Consider the following 18,836-nt stretch of genomic DNA (forward strand, 5'->3'; position numbering starts at 1 on the left):
GCTCAGGTCATGGTCTCGGAGTCCTGGGATCGAGCCCCGCATCGGGCTCTCTGCTCAGCAGGGAGCCTGCTTCCCCCTCTGTCTCTGCCTGCCTCTCTGCCTACTTGTGATCTCTCTGTCAAATAAAATAAATAAAATCTTTAAAAAAAAAAAAAAAAAAAAAGAAAACGAGGACGGGATTCTCCAGCAGAGTCACTCAAATGGCCATAAAAGAGGAAAAGATTAAGCTCCACAAAAGGGCTAAAACTATTGCAGACTGGACTTCAGCCTATCTCCAGTCAAAGTGGCAAGCACTCCCTCAAAAAAAGAGGTGATATATTAGAATTGTAAAATCGGGAGGTACTACAGTGAATAGGTCTATAATAGATTAACATTACCTCTTTTGAGAGCTACCCTATTTTATTCGCATTTAACTGCTATGAATTGCATAAGTGCATTGCATTTCTTTGTAAATAAGTTTTTCATCCCCCAAAATAAAATGACATAAAACATAAAATATAATAAATAACCTGAGATTGCGGTGAGGAGATAAACTGTACAGAGTTACTCTGGGGTAGGAGCTCATCTTTAAAAAACCATACTGTGGGGACGCCTGGGTGGCTCAGTGGGTTAAGCCGCTGCCTTTGGCTCAGGTCATGATCTCAGGGTCCTGGGATCGAACCCCACATCGGACTCTCTGCTCAGCAGGGAGCCTGCTTCCTCCTCTCTCTCTGCCTGCCTCTCTGCCAGCTTGTGATCTCTCTCTGTCAAATAAATAAATAAAATCTTTAAAAAAAAAAAAACCATACCGTGTGCATAAAAAAATATCTTCCTAGATTTACTAAAAATTACTGTGGATACATTTCTGAAGAAAAAATAAAAATAAGGAATCCTAAATGAATGAAGTTTACACTGAAACCATAAATATATTTCCTTTCCCCACCCCAACTCCCCAGATCTACAAAAAGTAAAATGGAAGAATTGAAATATATTCTCCACTAAGGAGGTAATCAACTAAGATCCAACTATTTTCTTTCAGTAGAAAGCTTTAAAAATCTGCCAATTAGGATGTCTCCACCTACTATAGACAACCCACCAAAAGCTGAGTCAGTTTCCCTGGAGAGTGTTTTCATTTATTTGGCTTTTAGCAACAATGGCCACACCTCTTTCTGAACAGTTTGCTGGCAACAACTCCCCATATTACTTTCTTAATGATATTAATTGTTTAAAGAGAACATTTTTAAAACATCAAAAAGCCCTTATGGTTTTTATAACAGTAATAAAGCTGATTGCAAACAGTTCCAATAATAACACAAAGCACAGTGGGTAAGTTAAAAAAAAAAAAAGACAAAATCTAAAATCTCATTTCCAGGTATTAAGCAGACTCTACAAACACTTACAGATTAATCTGTGTGTGTGTGTGTATGTGCTTGTGTGTATACATATCAGTTTTACACAAATGGGATAATAGTGAACATGCTCATTTGTGAACTCTTATTCTATGTCATAGACATCTATTCATGCAATATCTAAATATAACGTCATTTCTAGTGGTTTCACAGTGTTCCCTTATACAGAAGTATTCATGATTTATTTAACCAATTTGCTACTGGAGGGCTTTTAGTTTGCTCCATCTTATTTTTGGTCATTATAAACAATGCTGTGCTGAATATCCAGTTTGCGTGCATTTCAAATGTGGGCAATTATCTCCTGAAGGTAAATTCCCTACGTGGAGTGGTTGGCTTGAGGACACACACACTGTGCTCACTTGGGCAGCACATATACTAAAATTGGAACGATACAGAGAAGACTAGCATGGCCCCTGAGCAAGGATGACATCCAAATTCGTGAAGCGTTCCATATTTAAAAAGAAAGAAAGAAAGAAAGAAAGAAAGAAAGAAAGAAAGAAAGAAAGAAAGAAAGAAAGAAAAGGACACACACACACTACTTGACTAAATATTGCTAAACTGTCTTTGGGAAGCAAATTGGTAAGGACGAGGTTCAGTGGACTTCAAGAGAACACCCAAGAAGATGGCTGACACAAGAGAGGGTTATGTAGAAGATGAGGCAATTTTTGACCCAGGGGACAAGGCATCTTCCATTTTGGTACTTCATCATCTTCAGAACTTGGCTGCTTCTGTATGGTATGAGGGGGCTACTTAAATTCTAGCCATTGAATCTGCATTCCAGCCAGCAGGAAGAAGGAAGAGACAAGAAGGGCCCAACACCCAATGGCTCTCGTGTGAAGTCACACTCTCCACTTCCAGTGACATCCATTGGCCAGAATTTGGTCCTGTGGCTACATCTAGCTACAGGGCAGACTGGGAATGTAGTCTTTATTTCTGGGAAGCCCTTATGTTCAGTTAAAAGTCAGGCATTCTTTTACTGAGGACAAGGGAAAGTAGATACTGGGGACAACCAACAGTTTCTGTCATAGGAAGGAGGAACCAATTCACACCCCTGTGAATATCACACAATAGTCGCCATGTCCCAAGCCTTTACCAACCTGTTACCCAACTGTTCCCACTGCCACTGCATTTTGTTAGTTACAAGGACAAATATTTAGTGTATTCTCAAATAGCCTGGGTAGTTCATGCTACTAGTATCAGTGATGTACACGGCCCCACCCTTCCACCCCTCCCCACAAAAGTACAAAGAACACACAAATGTGGGGATATATGTGTTACTCTGCCTTGATTTGTGCTTCAGTGTTAAAGCTCTGTCCTTAGCGGACGTCTCTCCTCCCTCCAGGTCATCTCATCCAGAGCTTTAATGCTGCTGAGTCAAAATCTTTATTTTCCTTCCTGATCTCCAGAGACTTAGCAAATGAGCCAGTTGATGACTGCGTATACCCATCTGGGTAATCTACTAGCACGTTAACAATCAACTAAAAAAAAAAAAAGATGGGTCCCATCATTTTGTCTTGCAAACACTTCTTTCTGCATTCCTTACCTTGGTAGCACCAGCTGAGTCATTGTAGACTCTTAACTTTCTCTCATCAGAACATTGACTTCATGACCAAATTCTACTGATTTCACTTCCATAACAACTGTTATTCCCCTCATCTCCAGTGTGCTCTTGAGGATCAAGATCAAATCTCATGACTCTCTGCCTCCATGCTTGGACCAATCCAGGCTACCCTCAACATCGAAGCCAAAGGCTTCTTACTAAAATGTGAGGTGAATGTGATGGCTTTCTTTCACTCTCCCCCCCTCCCCCACAAAATCCTTTAAAGGCTCCCCATAGTCAAAATTCTTGGTATGGCACATGAGGTCTCCCAGCCAGTGACCTTTATCGGCATCGCCTTGCATTAACCCCGACTGTGCCCCACATTTCAATGTATCACTTGTAGTTCCACAATGCAGTGACTTTGCTAAAGAGGATCCCTCCTGCCTAGAATTCCTTGAGATCTATTACTTTCTCTCTCTCTTTTTTTTAAGATTCAGATCCTATAGAGACATCCAGAAAACCTTTCCCGACCATACTCTCCGCCTTGTGGCTACTTCTTTGTTTTGTGCCATTTTTGTGTTCCATACTTCCTTCTAAAATATCGCAGTTAAGAGGGTTAATATTTATTAACCCAACTAATATTTACTTAATTCCCACTGTGTGCTCAGCATTAAACTAAGCACCAGATTCGGGATCATGTGTAAGCTGAACACAGACCTTAGGCACTTGCAACTTTTAGTCTACACAGCTTATATTAGCAAAGCTACTTTCCATTCATCATCTTGGTTTGCTAGAAAAGAAATTACTTCTCTCTCCCATTAGTCTCCATGGGAGCCTAAGAAACTGATGTTGCCCTGTTGCTGATACCACGTCAAGAGATATTTTCTTCAGTGTCTTTTTGCTTACTCAAATACTCATTTATTTGTGCTTTTATGACTGCACGCTGTTGGCTGCCACTATCCAGAGTCACTTGGATGTTTAAGAAGGAAAAATTGGGGGTAACCTTATTTGACCTATTATTTCTCAAGCTCTTTCCTCAAATTTAATGCCTGACAAAGGCCCAGTTAAGGGGATTCCTGGCAGAGATGCAGATAGACCTAAGAACAGGATGAATACGCAAAGACTGGGGTAAAGGGTGACTGGGGTGTGTGCGTGGGGGGGGGGAACAGTGTAAGCAAAGGCTGAAGGACAGAAGGGACGAGATGATGTCTACAGGATGACAGACAGCCCCTAAACAAACTGCACAGGGTTAGCTCATAGCACGCCTCAGACACAGCAGGGCACTGAGATTTGGCTGCACCCGTGGATCATATAGGATCCACGGAATGCAGTTCTAAGGCCTGAGTCACCGGCCCCTGCTTCCTTTCTCCCTCCTAGGGCTGCACTGCAAGCTTGCTCCTTCTGTGTTTCTTCTTTCCCTTTCACATCTTCCCAATTCCCAGCTTCCTCTTTTACCATGTATCCAAAAGACGAATAGACTTGAACTGAAAAATCTTAAAGAGAAGATTTACAGAAGGCAATCCACGCACACTCAGTTTTGCACAAAAAAGAAATCCCCATTAGGGAGAAACCTGTGATTTAGAGTAGGGTACTAGAATGCATTCCAGATAGATCAAAAATGTCTGGGTATATTACTCAGGACTGCCTGAGTCTCAAGAGACAGAATTTCAATCTAGAGAAGTTTAAATAAGAAAGCAGTCGTGTCGGGTTATATAACTTGGAAAGACAGTGGTGTGGCCAGCCTCAGGCACGATGGGATCCAGGGGTGCAAAATGACAGCCTCAGATTATCAACGCTCTCCCTTTCCTTCGGTTTCTGATCCTCTCTGTTGTTGGCCTCATGATCTTCTATCGCCAGTGTGTGTCACTCATGCAAGTGGGGAGCCTGGCATCTGGAAACTCCCAAGTCTACATCACCCTGTTGGAGCATCCCCAAAGAAAATAGAAACTAACTCTTTCTAATTGAGGGTGAAAAATCCCAGGGAATAATTGCATGGGGCCAGTCTGTCAAGTATGCACAGGTGTCCTGGAGGTGGGGGTGGGGGGAGCAGTTTGTGATGGGCCCGGCCCGGGTCCTATGGCCATCCATCTGTTTGCTCCTCAGTGGATTCCTCACAGGTGTGGAGATAGAAATAGTGGGGAGGAGCAGCGGCTGAAATGAATTCTGGGCAGAAAAAAAAATTTTGTGGCAAAGATCAGGAGACGCGTTAAGAGTGGGAAATGGGGCCGGATTGTACAGGTCAATATCCCATAAGTGAAACGGAGCACCAAATACTCCAAAAAGTCTGTGTGTGTATGTGGACAGCTGATTCTTATTATGCACAGTACTTCGGTTCTAGAAAGTCCACTGCTGTTGCTGAATTAGCGAATCACTGCCCTATAGGAAAGACAAGGACAGTTCCTATGAGCCTCTGGTCACATTTTCATCAACTGATCAATATATAACCTTGTTTTATGTGTGCTTCTGCTTAAAGACACTTTAATATATATTATTGACTCATTAACACAGACCTCACAGCCAAAAGCACTACCACTCACGTCTGAAGGAAGCTTGTCTAACATATATATTCTGCATCAGGTACATCGCGGCCTTCTTGCACTTAGGAACACTGGGCTGCCCTTCAGCACGAAGCTTGGGGCCAATTTAAATAGCGAAATCACCAAGAAAAAGCACAACAATAAGAAAACCATGGCACTGAATGGACCACGAAATGCACACTGGGTTGTTTACAGAATGAGAGCTGACGCAGGAAAGCAGGTGTTGCCCTGTTCTGCCTCAGCTGGGATCATGCCAGTGAGTGGACTCAGTTTCCCTCTCTGCTCTTCAGGGATCCAAGAACGACTACGGAAGTGAAGTGTCAGGAGAACATCAGTTTGGGGGTTACACAAATTTCAGTGAACAGGCAAATTCACAAATACGGGATCTATGAATAATGAGGATGGACTGCATTTTCCCCCTCGGTATTTAGGAAGAGTCCCCTGGCAGCGGGGGGCAGGTGGGAGGATGGCACTGGGTGCGGAGATCAGATGGGAGAAGCAGCAGAGCTGGTGGGAGGCACTGAGGGGGCAACGTGTAGGTAGTGACAGATGAACACGAGAAGAAGGGAGGACAGACTTGATTTCCAACCGGACATAAAGGGGCTGGGGGAGGAGGGCCATGTCAATGAGGAGGGAGCACTCAGCAGCCTGAGTGTAGAAAAATGAAGAACCAAGTCTGGACCAGAATCTGACTTCAAGGGGCAGAATATGACTTCATTTTTTTCCCCACTAATTTATTTATTCATTTGTTTTTTCAAAAAGATTTTATTTATTTGACAAAGAAATAGCACAAGTAGAGCGGCAGGGAGAGGGAGAGAGAGAAGCAGGCTCTCTGCCTGGCAGAGAGCCCGATGCAGGACTCGATCCCAGGATCCTGGCTGGAATCATGACCTGAGCCGAAAGCAGCAGCTTAACCAACTGGGCCACCCAGATGCCCTTTTACTTATTTATTGTAAAGCAGACTCCACACCCCATCTGGGGCTTGAACTCATGAACCCTGAGATTAAGTCACACACTCTCCCCACTGAGCCAACCAGGTGCCAGACTTCAGTTCTGTAATGATCCATTTGTTGGTCCTGTCAGATGCTTTGTGTTCCTTGCTTCAGGGTGTTTAAAAAAGCGTACTTCAACTGACTTAAAAATAGGGAACAAGTACTGTTCTAGTATTGAATGTCTCCACTTCCAATCAACGAACCAACCTCACTAATAATAATAGTAATAAGAAACCACACATAGCACTTACTATATGCCAGGCATTGTTCTAGGCTCTTTATTTGCCCATTTATTTCTCACAGACTATGAGGTATCATTATTAGATCAATTTTTATTATTTATTTATTTATTTATTTATTAAAGATTTTATTTATTTGTCATAGAGAGAAGCGAGAGCAAGCACAGGCAGACAGAGTGGCAGGCAGAGGCAGAGGGAGAAGCAGGCTCCCCACCAAGCAAGGAGCCCGATGTGGGGCTCGATCCCAGGACGCTGGGATCATGACCTGAGCCACAGGCAGCTGCTTAACCAACTGAGCCACCCAGGCGTCCCTATTAGATCCATTTTTAGATGAACAAACTGAAGTAGAGGGTAGTAACTTGCCTCCAATCCAGCAGCTAGTAAATGGTGGAATCTGCTTATAGAATCTGTGTTTTTAACTACCATGTTATATTGGCAGTATTGATTATGGTTTCCTTATAAAGTCTTTTACCACACTGCCTCCCTCACCGCCGTGCCAATTCCCCCCACCTTCCTTCTATCCAACGTGTGGCTTTGTCAATGTTGTTCACCATTTCTCATCTAAAATAGAACAGTAATAAACCATGTCCATCCTAATTTCTTTCTTCTTCTTTTTCTCTTAAAAAACCCTAATAACGATCTTTAGCTACCTAAACCTAGTTTAAGCTATAGCTCACAAATTCCTATCAAGTTTCTTTTCTGCATAAGCCTAAACTAAACTCTTCTTCTTTTTTTTTTTTTTAACAGGCTCCCTGCTGAGCAGAGAACCCAATGTGGGACTCGATGCCAGGACTCCGGGATCATGACCTGAGTGAGCTGAAGACAGACGCCTAACTGACTGAGCCATTCAGGTGCCCCCAAACTCTTCATTTTCTTATAAAATACCAGTTTGCTAGTCTCTTTCAGAAGTTGTGTTTTCTTTTTCTTTTCTTTTTTTAGTTTTTTAAGTAATCTCTACCACCAATGTGAGGCTTGAATCTATGACCCTGAGATCAGGCGTCCCATGGCCCACCAACTGAACAGCTGGTGCCCCACTTTTTCTTTTATAGTTGAAGTAGTAATAGGGATGCCTGGGTGGCTCTGTCAATTAAGCCATTGAGCATCTCTCTTCAGTTTTTGTTGTGATCCCAGGGTTCTGGGATGGAGTCCTTCATGGTGGGCGAGGCCCTGAATAAGGAGCTTGCTTCTCCCTCTGCTTGCTTCTCCCCCTGCTTGTTCTCTCTCTCTGACAAATAAAATCTTAAGAAAACAGTAGTAATAATCTGGACTTTTAGGTACTAATAAAATAATTCTTTTTGCCGTAAGCAACTCATTCTCGACAACCTCATGTTTAAAGGAGTAATACTGGCAAACCATAAGTTACTCTTAACCACAGAGAGCAAACTGAGGGTTGCTGGAGGGAACTGGGTGGAGGATGGGCTAGATGGGTGATGGTCATCAAGGAGGGCACTTGTGATCAGTTATATGTAAGTGGTGGATCATTAAATTCCTGAAGTCAATATTATGCTGTATGTTAATTAACTTGAATTTAAATTTTAAAAAAATAAAGAAGTGATACTACAGTTCTCATCGGAATACTATAATAATCAGTATTTATAAAACAACTGGAAAGTTGGGGCACCGGGTTGGCATGTCTGTCTGACTCTTGATCTCAGCTCAGGTCTTATCTCAGGGTTGTGAGTTCACGCTCTGCATTGGGCTCCTCACTTAATAAAACAAAAACAAAACCAAAAAAACCCTGGAAAGTTATAAATGGAACTGTTAAATAAATGCAAGTGTTTTAATGTGGAATTGCCTAGAACATCAACACAAACATCTCTTTGTTAGCTTTATTTTAGTTTTGATTTTGCTTTGATTTCTCAAACACAGCTGGTTTCTAGCTGTGGAGAATGTGGGAGAGGTCGTGTTCAAGAAAGGTTGGAGGTATTTAATTCAACAAACACATACTACTCTGTGACAACCCTTTTTATTCAGCACACACAGCCTCATGCAGTTTTTGTGAAAAAGATCTTGGGAGATGTCCACAACAGCAGTCTGTCTAGGTTCAAGTACACAACCATGGTGTGCCCACAAAGTTGTCAGTGGGCCAAGGCTCCTGAATGCTTCACATACTTACTCAAGTGTTTTTCTTCTCTTTTCCTTCTCTCTTTCTTTCTTTTTTTAAGATTTTATGTATTTATTTGTCAGGGAGAGAAAGAGAGAGCACAAGCAGGGGGAGTGGCAGGCAAAGCCAGCAGAGAGAGAAGCAGGTTCCCTGCTTAGCAAGGAGCCTGATGTGGGACTCGATCCCAGAACTCTGGGATCATGAACTGAGCCAAAGGCAGCCACTTAACCTGAGCCACCCAGGCATCCCAAATGCTTTTCGAAGCTACTGTTGTATATTTTTGGTTTCTTGTCCTATAATGATAGCCATCATAACTTAAGAACCCAATACTTTTTAAGATTTTATTTATTTATTTGACAGACAGAGATCACAAGTAGGCAGAGAGGCAGGCGGAAAGAGAGGGGGAAGCAGGCTCCCTGCTGAGCAGAGAGCCTGCCCGATATGGGGCTTGAGTCCAGGACCCTGGGATCATAACCTGAGCTGAAGGTAGATGCTCAACGACTGAGCCACCCAGGTGCCCCAAGAACCCAAAACTTTTATTTTTTTTTTTTATTTTATTTTTTTTTTTAAAGATTTTATTTATTCATTTGAGAGAGAGACAGTGAGAGAGAGAGCATGAGCGAGGAGAAGGTCAGAGGAAGAAGCAGACTCCCCATGGAGCTGGGAGCCCGATGCGGGACTCGATCCCAGGACTCCGGGATCATGACCTGAGCTGAAGGCAGTCGTCCAACCAACTGAGCCACCCAGGCGTCCCAAGAACCCAAAACTTTTAATCTTGCCTTGCATATCCTTCTTATTTATGTTTGGAGAAGCTGGGCATCGCACTGCCTATCTCACCCACATCTCCCATCTCTGGGGCTGAAATTCCTTGAGCACACTTTTTTCTGCAGGTGACATCTGGTCTGCTACCCCTGCCACGGCAGATTGGGCCAGGGTGACCATCTGACTTAGACCAGTGAGGATGTTTTCAGTTTTAGGTGATGGAAAACCCTGTCAGCCTGGTTTGGGTGAAAAAGAAAAGCTGATTGGCTTACACAGCCATAGGCCCAGAAGCTAAAAAGGAGGCCACAGAGACCAGATCTCTCTCTACCTCTTGGCTTCTTCTTCCTCTATGTTGGTTGCATTTGCAGGCAGGTTGTCCCTGGTGGTGACAAGCTAGCAGTTCCTCGATGAGGACAGGATGGCTGCTGGTAGCTCTAGGCTCCTGTCATTACAGCTCTGAGTCCAGGGGTAAAAGGAATGTTCCTTTCTCAACAGGTTTTATTTTTTTATAATTTTTTAAAAAATTTATTTGAGAGAGAGACAGTGAGAGAGCATGAGAGGAGAGGTCAGAGGGAGAAGCAGACTCCCCATGGAGCTGGGAGCCTGATGGGGGACTCGATCCCAGGACTCTGGGATCATGACCTGAGCTGAAGGCAGTCGCTTAACCAACTGAGCCACCCAGGTGCCCCCCCCCTTTTTTTTAAAGATTTATTTATTTGACAGAGAGAGAGATCACAAGTAGGCAGAGAGGCAGGCAGAGGGAGAAGGGGAAGCAGGCTCCCTGCTGAGAGAGAGTCCGATGCAGGACTCGATCCCAGGACCCTGGGATCATGACCTGAACCGAAGGCAGATGCCCAACCCACTAGCCACCCAGGCGCCCCTCGACAGTTTTAACATCAAATTGGCTTCAGTTGGGTTGTCAGCCCGTTTTCCAATAACCAACGCTACTTGACAAGGTCAGGTTCAGCTTTTTGGTCTGTGTTCACATACAATGAATACGAGGTAGGGGTGATTTCCTGGAGGAAAATCAGGGCACTATTACCACAAGAAGGGAGATAGACACTGGTGGCAAAACCATCAGCTCTTCACATAAGACCCAAGGACAGGTAGTATAGAGGCTTGACTGTGGCCAAGGAGGAGGCCTGTTGGAAAAAACTCCTCAACCAGGACAAGAGGCTGAATAAAAACACGAGATCCTCTCTGGAGAAAACAGAACTAGATCCAGAACTGAGTAGCAAATAGGGGCAACATAAGCAGGACACAGAGACTAGAGCCGAGGAGGAAGATGCAGGGGCCGAGTCCCGTGGTAGAGCAGCAGGTCAGCCCCGACGAGCTTCGCTGAGTGGAACCAGGCTAGTCCTGTGGCCCCTGGGACCTGCAATGCCCTCGAGTCTCTGAAGCACAGCTGAGCTGCCAAGATTCCTACTATCACTAAGTCCAGGTCTTCTCATGACAAAAGACCCACTCACATTAAGTGGGCTGAAGAACCCCAAGGACCTCACCAACATGTAATTCAGGAAAGGTCAAGAAAAACAAGAAGGAAAAGAGATAAAGGGACAGAATGTGGCATATGGTGGGAAGGCAGAGAGCACTACATGCTGTGCTCTGTGCTGGGCCAGGATGTGGTGGGGAGTGGCGAGTAAGTTGACTCCCATCATCCTTTCTACCCCTTCCTTGCCCCGGAGGTTTATTTCTAAGCAGCCAGCTTAGAGAGGCCCCTCACCTCACCCCACCCCACCCTATGGAAAATGTCCTGGGGGTCTTGAATACTTAGCTTCAAGGTCATACCTGGCTACCAGGGAGGTGGGATGTGTAATCTTTAAGCTAGGCAGCTTTAAGCACAACTAAAAGTTCAGTTCTTTTCTCAAGGGTAACATTGGCCATAGATGGGTTGACCTGCCATCTCAGCCACATCCCCCAAACTGAGGTCCCCTTCCTCTGTGCCACCACAGCCACCCACGGTCATGTCCCTTCTTGTGGTGTTTTTTCCTGCTCCTCTTGTCCAGTAGCTTCCATATGGTTCAGAATGGCCACCTTAAATCTTCTCTTTACTTTCCTATTTCAGTTCCCTGCAGTTAGTTGGCTATATCCTTTCTTGTCCAAATTGTCAAATGAAGGATCACCTTTTCAGACCAGGCCCTACAAGTCATAGAGTTGCTGGTCAGCCAATGAATTCTCTGGCCTAAAGACAGATGTCCATCTTGGTCCAATTAACTGACAAGGGGAGGGACTAGGGAACTGTACATTTCGGATGGTGACTTAACCTCAGATGGGGTTGAGACAGGGTATGTAATGACTGACATATCCAGAAAACTATGTTTTCCCTTGATATATTTAGGTGAATCAAGTAGGTGAGCAACAGATGTCCTTACATATTGTATTAGTTTCCTACTATTGTTTTAACAAAGTACCACAAACTGAGTGGCTTAAAACAATAGAAATTTCTTGCCTCGGGGCACCTGGGTGGCTCAGTGGTTAAGCTGCTGCCTTTGGCCAGGTCATGATCTTGGGGTCCTGGGATCCAGCTCCGCGTTGGGCTCTCTGCTCAGCGGGGAGCCTGCTTCCTCCTCTCTCTCTGCCTGCCTCTCTGCCTGCTTGTGATCTCTCTCTGTCACATAAATAAATAAAATCTTAAAAAAAAAAAAAGGAATTTCTTGCCTCAAAGTTCTGTAGCCTGGAAGTCTGAAATTATGGTGATGGCAGAGCCATGCTCGCTCTGCACCCTTCCTCTTCTCTTCTATCTCTTGTGGTTTACTGATAATCTTTGGTCATAACATGGCTGTCTTCTTATAGACGTTGGTCGTACTAGTGTAGTGTCTACCCTACTCCAGCATGACCTCATCTTAACTAATATCTGCAACAATCCCAATTCTTCTTCTTCTTCTTTTTTTTTAAAAGATGTTTAAGAGAGAGAGGGAAAAAAATGAGCATGAGCAGGGGAATGGGCAGAGGGAGAGGGAGAAGCAGACTGAGCAGGGAGTCTGCTGACATGGGATTGGATTCCAGGACCCTGGGATCATGACCTGAGCCGAAGGAGACACTTAACCAACTGAGCCACCCAGGGGCCCAACAATCCTATTTCTAAATAAGATCACTATATGAGGTAATGGGGGTTAGGTCTTCACCATCCTTTTTGGGGGGGGGACACAACTCAACTATAACACATACCTACTTGGGGTGCACAACCAATTTCTCCACAAATCAGACAGACATCATTATAGCAGACTTAACTACCAGAAATACAATCCTTGCTCAAAAGTTATATGGCTTTGTAGTGCGTATATGATAAAGATTTGTTTACTATGTCTTTCTGTATTCATCAAATGTTCTTAGTTATGCCAGTAATACAGTAGTCTTGGTGTTAGTAACCTCCCTCCAGAAAAGAAAAAAAGGTAAAAAGAAAATCAGTATTGAAAGGTAATATCAAAGGAATAATTTTTATTTATTTTATAAATATATAAAATATTTTGCAGTTTAAAATCTGTTTAATTGGAAAAAATAAATTTATCCAGTAGACAACATATAAAAGCACTAAAAATGCATCCAACTACCTCTCAGCTCCTGTAGTGTCTTACGTGGAGCCTTTGCAAAGGCCAAAATGGCTGCTGTCTTCACAAAAGAGAGAACCTGCGTTAACTGCAGTAAAGTAATGACCATGTGGAAGAGAGTAAGGGAGGAGCCAGAGGCAACCACTGAAATGCAGTTTGGCATAAATAACTTTCTCCTGTGGAATGCCAACCTCTCCCCTACCAAAGGAAAAAAAAAATGCCAAAGAGACATTTTCATAGTTTTAGGGAAGACAAAAACTCATCTTGGAACTAAAGGAATGTGCCAGAATATAAGGTAAGGTAGAAAGGGAATTGTGCCAATAATTTGTATATGTAAAATCCCTAAAACATTACTATGAATTAGGAAGTATTCTCTCTCTTTTTTTTTCTTATTTATTTGACAGAGAGACACACAGTGAGAGAGGAAACATAAGCAGGAGGAGTGGGAGAGGGAGAAGCAGGCTTCCCACTGAGCAAGGAGCCCGTTGTGGAACTCCATCCCAGGACGCTGGGATCATGACCTGAGCTAGCTAAAGGCAGATGTTTAACAACTGAGCCACCCAGGTGTCCCATCTCTTTTTCTTTTTTTTTTTTTTTGGATAAGAAAATGAGACCATTTAAGAGTCTGACTGCCGATCTCTCGTCCATTCTCATGGAAACTTCCTCCCTCTCTCTCATGCTGTCCACACAGCTGCGTTCATGCCATTCTCCTGGCAAGAAACTTTGCCACATCCCTATTACCTAGAACAGACTTTTTCATAGTAGAACCCTTTTATTAAGGGAAACTACACAGATGTTATTTACAATGACTTATGTAGATTTATATCAATTTATGTTTATCAAATAAACAAAAGCGGTATCTTATGAAGTTTTTTTAATGTTTAGATTAATAGTATTATGAAGTTGACAAGAACAAAAAAACTATTCTCATAAAAACAGCATTCTGAAATTAGGCAGTGAAACACAAAGATGAATATTAGTGTAACTCAGCACCCACAATCAGCTAATTTCAGCATTTGGTGATAAAATAAAAAGAAAACCCTGGGGCACCTGGTTGGCTCAGTGGGTTAAGCCTCTGCCTTCGGCTCAGGTCATGATCTCAGGGTCCTGAGATCGAGTCCCAAGTCGGGCTCTTTGCTCAGTGGGAAGTCTGCTTCCCCCTCTCTCTCTGACTGCCTCTCTGCCTACCTCTGATCTCTCTCTCTCTGTCAAATAAGTAAATAAAATCTTAAAAAAAAATAAAATAAAATAAAAAGAAAACCCTGATCCATGCAATCATAAATCTGTTCTCTACATTATATCCTTGTGACCTTTTAAAAATGCAAACCCGATGAACATATTTCATCAACTCATTAAAATGCCATCGACTTTAAGTTGCATCATTATTTTATGTATAGTCCAAAAAGAACAAAAAAATTAAATGTTGATTTGGGAGATATTAAGATGTAAAAATAAAAGGCGTGTCTCACAATTATCGAAATATCGAATGCCAGCCACTTCATCCTCTTAAACATATCCATGGCGTCTGCTTCTCTCAGAATCAGGACACCGCTCCTGATGGTCTAAGAAACCTCCATGGCTTCACCATCATGTTCTCTGCATTTGAGCTGCACTGGCCTTCTTTCCATTCACCCAGTCTTCCAGGTGGCAGATCAAGCTTTACTTCCTCTGGAGAGCCTTCCCTGATCTCTCTGACCAGGCCATATCCTTGGGCACTTGACAGCACTTACTTTGGTTGACTTCTTTTTTTTTTTTTTTTAAGATTTTATTTATTTGACAGAGCGAGTGAGATCATAAGTAGGCAGAGAGGCAGGCAGAGAGAGGGGGGGAAGCAGGCTCCCTGCTGAGCAGAGAGCCCAGTCCAGGGCTTGATCCCAGGACCCTGGGATCATGACCTAAGCCAAAGTCAGAGACTTAACCCACTGAGCCACCCAGGCACTCCTATGTTTGAAATCTTGTTTGGTTCCCATCTTAGTTTGGCTTATGTGTTTATATGATCAGCATCTAGCTCCGTGAGGGCAGAGAACATGAAGTTCTGCTCCCCACTGTAATCTTAGTGCTTGGCACAGCAACTGGTAACATTGGATACATAGAAAGTACTCAAACATTTGTTGAATAAATGAATTGAAATAAAAAAATTTAAAAATTCATGTTGCTGCTTTTAGGATACTCTTCAGAGGATCTAGAAGATCCATGAATATGAGTAGTAAGACTTCTGTTTCATGGTTGAATCATTAACAGTATCTACCAAATTCTTTTTTTTTTTTTTTAAGATTTTTAAAAATTTATTTGACAGAAAGAGAGAGCACAAGTAGGCAGAAAGGCAGGCAGAGAGAGAGGGAAGCAGGCACCCTGCTGAGCAGAGAGCCCGATTTGGGGCTGGATCCCAGGACCCTGAGATCATGACCTGAGCCAAAGGCAGAGGCTTAACCCACTGAGCCACCCAGGTGCTGTATATCTACCAAATTCTTGTCTCTGTATCACAGATACGAAGTTTAGACAAAAAGCTTGAAAATTACTTACTATGTGTTAAAACTCCCTCTAGCTCAATGATATTATCGCAAGGTGGTCAGTGTGTTTTTGTAAACTCTCAGTTCCAGGATTCTGTGCTGAGATGGTAGGTCTGAGTTTCTCCTGATTTTTCAGGCTCTCTCTCTGCTCTAATTATACCTGCCTTGTAACAGGCATGAACCCAAAGAGGGTTGGTCAGAGCTCAGCTTTCCGAAACAATGACACATTTGTAAGAAATTCTACTGTGTTCACAGTGATGACAGATGCTCTCCTGCCTCTGCCTGGAGATCTTTGGCCTGCATCAAAACATGTTCACCTAGATGATGGAAGAACAACTTAAGGCTTTAAAATTTGGTGTATAAAAACATCTGAGGTTGTAGGTATTTCTTTTGTATACCAAGTTTTAAGTTAGTGAAAAATATTCAAAATATTTATTTGAATAAAATGCTAGTGGAACCTCAGAGGTACATTTATTTGCAAAACTAAAGGGTATGTGAAAACCACTGATTGGTTCTATTGAGTCCTTTTTTCTTACTTTTTCTTCTTTTTTAAATATTTTATTTTTTACAGCAAACTCTGTGGGACCTGAATTCATGACCCCAAGATCAAGAGTCGCATCTCTAATGACTGAGCCAGCCGGTACCCCTGGCTGTATCGTTTTTTGTTTTTTTTTTTTTAATGATTTCACCCATTTAGTCAGAGAGAGAGAGAGAGAGAGAGCGAGAGTGAGCACAGGCAGACAGAGTGGCAGGCAGAGTCAGAGGGAGAAGCAGGCTTCCCGTGGAGCAAGGAGCCTGATGTGGGACTCGATCCCAGGATGCCGGGATCACGACCTGAGCCGAAGGCAGCTGCTTAACCAACTGAGCCACCCAGGCGTCCCTGGCTGTATCGTTTTAATGCTTGATTTACCAGGGACTTCCTGATCTATCCCCTGGCTGCTTCTCAGTGCGGCCAGCACTCAGCTTCACATTTTGCAAGAGTACAATACTTATGACTTGTCCCTGGAATGAGCTCTGCCCTCACACACCTTTGGCCCAATGGACTGTACCTAATTTTTCTGTTTTGGTTTCCGCTCACATCTAGGCTTTGTGAGTCTTCCCTGACATGCTGCCATCTCAGGATTCCCTCCAATGCTCTCACTAGACAGTTCGGATCTCTGGTGGATGTGACCTTGCTATAGTCCATCTGTCTCCCCACTAGACTGCATGCTTCCTGAGGGAGGGGAACTCATCTTTGCTTTGTTGGCATGGTCCGGGACTTGGTGTGCAGTAAACACTGAAAGAAGCCCTTCCGGGGCCTTCCCAACCTGGGTAGTTTCAAATTTTGTGGAAAAATATTTATCTTGTGGTTTTAAATTGTATTTCCTTGATCACTAGTAAGAGTAAGCATCTTTTCACGTTTTTATTTATTTATTTTTTAGACAGGGAGACTGTGCATGAGGGATGGGGGTGGTTGGGAGGCACAGAGGGAGAGAATCTTAAGCACACTGTATGCCCAGCTTGGGGCCTGACCTGGGGCTGGATCTCACAACCCTGACATCATGACATGAGCCAGAATCAAAAGTTGTACCCTTAACCGACAGAGCCACTCAGGCACCCCTTTAGGTAACTGTTTCTTCGTGTTCTTTGCCCACTTTTCCATGAGGCAATTTATCTTACTAATTCGCCTTGAAACTTGTAAGACTATTGTTTTTTAAAGATCTTATTTGTTTGAGGGAGAGGGGGAGGAGGTGGGGAGAGAGAGATATCAATAGGGTGGGAGGAGCAGAGGCAGAGGGAGAAGCAGCCTCTCCACTGAGCAGTGAACCTAATGAGATTATGACCTGAGCTGAAGGCAAAGGCTCCACCAATTGATGCACCCAGACGACCTGAAACTTGCAAGGCTATTTTATTTTACTTTATTTTTAAAGATTTTATTTATTTATTTGACAGACGGAGATCCCAAGTAGGCAGAGAAGCAGGCAGGGAGAGAGCAGGAAGCAGGCTCCCTGCCGAGCAAAGAGCCTGATGTGGGGCTCCATCCTAAGACCCTGGATTCAGGACCTGAGCCGAAGGCAGAGGTTTAACCCACTGAGCCACCCAGGGGCCCCAAGGCTATTTTAAAAGATCTCCCAAGCAGTAAATTCCATATCTTTTCATAGTCCTTCATCCTGCTGAGCCAGTTCTTCCCTGTGTTTAACCTAAAATCCACACATGGCAGTGGGCGCTTGTTTCCTCTTGTGTTGACCCCTGCTGTGTAAATGGTGACTAGCTGACTATCAATTATGATGAAATCATTCTTAATAAAATGTATTAAATAACCCAGGCCTCTCTTATGTAGTTAAATAATTGAAATTATTTCAACCTATACTCAAAGATCTTATTTTCTAATTATTTTTCTCTTTACTACTGAACTCTTATATTCTTTTTATTTTGTTAAAGATTTTATTTATTCGACAGAGAAAGAGAGAGAGAGAGAGAGAGAGAGAGAGCACAAGCAGGGGGAGCTGCAGGCAAAGACAGAGGGAGAAACAGGCTCCCCCCTGAGCAAGGAGCCTGATGTGGGACTCGAACTCAACACCTGGGATCATGACCTGAGTTGAAGGCAGACGCTTAACGACTGAGCCACCCGGTTGCCTCTGAACTCTACATTCTTTAGTCTAGAATCTAGAGACAAAAATGGGGCCCAGTGACTGGCTAGTGGCAAGCATAACTGGAAGACAACTTTATGGTTCCTCATGTCTATACTTTTATTCCTGCCTCCCATCTGGTGCCCTGACTCCTTACAGGGCTACTTTCTTATCTCATTGCTTGATAACCACTCCTAAAATATCCATCAGCCAGACTGAAGAAGACTACACAGCAAGGATTCCCTCTTAGTAGTTCTTGCTCTGTCCCAACAACTTGACACTCTTAACCAAAATTCTGTGAATCTCATACCATTTGTCCACAATAGTAAGGAATCTACATTAATAATGCCGAACTTATCCTCTAAAACGGACACCATTTTAGCAAATGAGTTTTAAGACAAATTTATGGCTATATTTCTTCTTTTTTCCCCCTAGCTTACTGGTTACTTTGTCCTCAACCCTCCATTCTCCACGTTAGCATGTATTTTCATAACCATGCTCCGAGTTTGGTCCTCTGTCCAGTGAGCCTTTATACGATGGTTGTATATATATCTGATACCTTAATACATGGGTGTTTTCTATAGAATATAATTTTAAACATTTTAAA

General features: G+C 43.2%; 1 protein-coding gene and 1 non-coding gene across 2 annotated transcripts in view; one reads left to right on the forward strand and one right to left on the reverse strand.

Moving 5' to 3' along the window:
* The window catches only part of FBXO36 (F-box protein 36), a 96,251-nt gene that overhangs the window by 62,545 nt on the left and 14,870 nt on the right, over positions 1-18,836 (reverse strand). The gene's annotated exons all lie outside the window — the stretch shown is intronic.
* LOC131828302 (U6 spliceosomal RNA) lies at positions 1,740-1,846 on the forward strand. The gene has a single exon (XR_009352327.1). It is a non-coding gene; the product is annotated as a U6 spliceosomal RNA (small nuclear RNA).

This window comes from Mustela lutreola, chromosome 3, assembly GCF_030435805.1.
Source record: "Mustela lutreola isolate mMusLut2 chromosome 3, mMusLut2.pri, whole genome shotgun sequence".
Classification (NCBI taxonomy): domain Eukaryota; kingdom Metazoa; phylum Chordata; class Mammalia; order Carnivora; family Mustelidae; genus Mustela; species Mustela lutreola.